A 4,515-nucleotide genomic window follows, 5' to 3' on the forward strand; every position below is an offset into this window, starting at 1 on the left:
GATCCTTCTGAGTCCCTGACCATCCAGCCAAACCTCTAGCAACTCCTCCTGAGTCACCATCATCTGTGTTATTTGCCATCTCTCGATCCAGACCAAGTTGCCAGTGAAATATTCCCATCAGTCTCCAGCCCCTGGGCAAGCCAACCTTCCCTGTGTCATTCAGGGCAGCTCGAGTGGTGCAGTAGTGCTGCAGCTGGTCACCTTCAGGGATCAGCAGCACATTGTGCACACCCAGCTGTAATCAAGCTCATGTGTTTTCTTCCTCAGTCAGTTGGTCCTGAGGAACAGCCCAGGAAGCCTTAGGCTGGATGGAGGCTGAGGAGCAGGCGTTGAGGGATCTGAGCCACCTGCTCATGAGACTTGCTTGTTCCTTCTGGGCCTGACTGAGCCTGGGCTCTTACAGGCAGTTTCCTCTGGTGATTGATTCCTGCTTTGGCTGTGTGGGTCAGGGCACCCAGGTCATGGTGGGAAGCTCAGGCTGGGTGCTTGCCTGGTGTCCTATGGGTAGGCATTCAGTTTCCATTAAGGCCCAGTGGTGAGCGGAAGCTGTTTCTCAGAGGAAGCAGAGCCACCTGCAGAAGAGAGTGCAGACTTGCTCCCACGTCCTAGAGGTCTGCACGGTGATTCTTCTGCTGCTTGCCAGATGCTCCATGTGGTACCCCCAGTCTCTCCACAGACACTTTGGATTTCACTGAATGTGCCAGATTATAAGGTCCAAGTGGAAGAGACACCTGCACTGGAGCTCAGGCTTGCTGCAGAGACTTCTCATTGTCTGTTCCCACTCAGCACTGGCCACCTTGTGTGTGACTTGGGAGATGCGTCCACGTGGCCCACTCCACTGAGGTACATCTTGCCTCTAGCCACAAAGGCCCACCAGGCTTTGTGTTCATGGCTGGTGGTGTGACTTGCAGCCACTCATCTTTCACAGGCTGCACATCTGTGGCCATAGTGATTGTCCCATGAGTTCTGGTTGTTAAAAAGGCTCAATCATGTGACTTTGGTGGAGGAACTCTGGTTGGGTCCTGTAGTGGGTGTCCTGCCTTCTTCAGGCCCCAAAGCCAACTCTCTCTCTCTCTCTCTCTCTATCTATCTTGCTCTCTCTATCTTTCCCTTCCTCCCTCCCTCCCTCTCTCCTTTCCTCTCTTTCTCTGTTTCTTCTTTTCTTTTTTCTTTCTTTTCTCTTGCCCAGGCTGGAGTGCATTGGGTGTGATCATAGCTCACTGCAGCTTTGAACTCTTGGGTTCAGCTGATCCTTCTGCCTTAGCCTCCCAAGCAGCTGATACTACAAGTGCATGGCTGATTTAAAAAAAAATTTTTGTTTTAATAGAGAAGTGGGTCTCACTTTGTTGCCAGGGCTGGTCTCGAACTCCTGGCCTCAAGTAATCCTTCTTACTCATCCTCCCAAAGTGGTGGGATTACAGGTGTGAGCCACCCCACCCCCATCTGGCCCAACCCTCCCTTTTCTTCAACCTTTTCACCTGTGTGATTGTGACTTCATCCCTCTGGGCTCAGCCTAATGTGGATGCTGGCCTGTGTATCTCTGGGTGACCTGCAGTGTATGTGAGGTCAGCCCCCAATGCTTAAGGACTAGGGGACAGGTTCTGTCTCTGATCCAAAAGGAAGGGAAGGGGTGACCAGTGCTAAGCCTGTATCCTGTGCCCAGTAATATGACAGGCCATTCACCTACATGTTCATTTAATCCTCACATCAACGAAACATGGTACATATGAGCTTGAAGTAGCCATTACCCCGAAAGGTGTTAGATATCTTTCCAAATATCCCTGGTGGAAGTGACTGGACCTGAAATTGGACCAAGGTATGACCCAAATCCCATGGTCTGCTCCCTCTGTAACATCTGCAGCAGGGCCAGGGCAGGGGCAGAGGGGATGCCCATGCTTGGCAAGGAGGTGGGAAAATCAGGCTGAGAGTGAACACAAGGGAAGTCCTCAGGACTCCAGGCAGGAGACAGAGCAGGGACCTGGCTGCTGAGGGCCAGGACAGGTCTGCCCACAGCCCCAACTTCCTGATGCTGAACTGTCCCCAGCATGGACTCCTAACCCCATGCTCAGGTGGGGAGACCCTTACACCAGAGGCCTTGGACCTGGTTCCTTCTGCATCTCCCCAGAATTCTGCCAAGTGTGTTCTTCTTGCTGGAATTTTTGGCTGGTTCTTGAGCTGTGCTTGCTCAGGAATCTCCACTGTCCCTGGCCTGGCAGGATGGGGGTGGGGGTGATCATCTGCCTGTCCTAGGCCTGAGGCCTGCACCACCCTGCCTCTGGTTGCCCTGAGGAAGCCCGGTAGGCCTCAGCCCCACCCCAGTCTTGGTCATCAGGAATAGGCCTCTCTGCATCTCCTGGCATTCTGGTCTCAACCTCCTCCTTCTTTGGATGGTGTCGTGTATGGGGTGAGGCCCTGCTCTGCCGGAGCTGTTTGCCTCCATGAGGGAAGGCAGCCAATGTGGAGATGAAGACAGGGCAGAGAGAGAATCCCAGAGAAACAGGGCTGGGCCTCCAGGTTCAGGCAGCTCTGAGTGCCCCACGTCTGGATTTCCAGTTATGCAAGGCAATAACTCCCTCTTTGTCTGAGGCCATTTGAGTCATGTTTCTGGGACCTGCAGGGTGGCTCTCTGACATGGTCTATAACAGATGTTACATGTGTGCTCTGGACGCATGGGGGGAGGGGCATCCAGCAGTGCTGCCCCTGCCTCAGATACTGTGCAGAAAAGGCCAAGAAATGCCATCACAGAGATGTGACTAAACTGTTGGAAATGCAAGGAGAACAGACACAACTCTTGCACAATATAAGGGTGCGTTTCAGAAATGATGCATGAAGAAAGCCTTTTGGAGAAGGGCTCCTATTTCCAGAATGGTGGTCTAAGATAGAGAATGGCTAAAAAGATACCATGAAATTTCTACTCCAAGGAAGTTTGGTATAGTTCTGTTGACATCAAACTTTAAAACTTTATGGCCAAGAAGCATTACCTGAAATAACTTGAAGAAGATATCAGAAGATTAGAAGACTTAATCGACTTGAGCTAATGGACTTATCTATGGAACATCGCATCCAGAGTTATGGGATGTATATTCTCTTCAAGCAGAAAAGGACTGGCCAGGCGTGGTGGCTCATGCCTGCAATCCCAGCACTTTCGGAGGCCAAGGCAGATGGATCACCTGAGGTTGGGAGTTCGAGACCAGCCTGACCAACATGGAGAAACCCCGTCTCTGCTAAAAATACAAAAAAAATTAGCCAGGCGTGGTGGCACATACCTGTAATCTTAGCTACTTAGGAGGCTGAGGCAGGAGAATCGCTTGAACCTGGTAGGCGGAGCTTGCAGTGAGCTGAGATAGTGCCACTGCACTCTAGCCTGGGCAACAGAGTGAGACTCCATCTCAAAAAAAAACAAAAAAAGAAAAGAAAAGGATGAGGGGCAAAAATTGACTACTGTGGTCTGAATTCTTGTGTTCCCAGAATTCATATGTTGAAACCTAATGTGATGGTGTTAGGGAAGTGGGGCCATTGGGAGGCAACTAGGTCATGAGGCCAGGGCCCTTATGAATGGGATTAGTGCCCTTATAAAAGAAGCCTCAGAGAGCTGCCTGGTCCCTTCCATCATATGAGGACACAGCAAGAAGGCACCTGCTGTGAACCAAGAAACAGGTCCTCACCAGACACTGAACCTGCTAGTGCCTTGATCTGGGACTTCTCAGCCTCCAGAACTATGAAAAATAAATTTCTGTTGTTTATGAGCCACCATTTTATGGGATTTTGTTATAACAGCCCAAAAGGACTAAGACATGGACCATACGTGGGGCTGCAAAACAAGCCTAAACAAATTTCAAAGGACCAAAACATTCCACATATGTTCTGTAAGCAAAATACTAGAAATCAGTCACAAAAATATAACTAGAACATCCTCATATGCTTGGAAATGAGGAAATATGTTCCCAGTGATTTAGAGAGATTCTCAAATTGGAAATTAGGTCACATTTTGAACTAAGCAATAATGAAATCATTACATAAAAACCTTGTGAGATACAACTAACATAGTACATAGAGGGAAATTGATTACCTTAAAATATGTATAGAAATTTTATAGAAAAGCTGAAAAAGAATGAGCTATGCATAGATCTCAGAAAAATGCAGTAAAATAATCTTGAAAAATTGAATGAAGGAAATAAGAAAGGGAAGAACAAGTATTAAAGAAGTAGATCATATATTCAGTGGGATGATGCAGCAAGAAAGTGGCAGTTGGTTCCTTTACAATATTACAGAAATTGACAATGATTTGGTGAATTTATCAAGAACAGAAGAAAGGACTGGCTGTGGTGGCTCACACCTGTAATTCCAGCACTTTGGGAGGCTGAGGCGGGTGGATCACTTGAGGTCAGGAGTTCAAGATCAGTGTGGCCAACATGGTGAAACCCTGTCTCTACTAAAAATACAAGAAATAAGCCGGGCATGGTGGTACTCGCCTGTAATCCCAGCTACTCAGGAGGCTGAGGCAGGAGAATCACT

The sequence above is a fragment of the Pongo pygmaeus genome, chromosome 23 (assembly GCF_028885625.2).
Source record: "Pongo pygmaeus isolate AG05252 chromosome 23, NHGRI_mPonPyg2-v2.0_pri, whole genome shotgun sequence".
Taxonomy (NCBI): domain Eukaryota; kingdom Metazoa; phylum Chordata; class Mammalia; order Primates; family Hominidae; genus Pongo; species Pongo pygmaeus.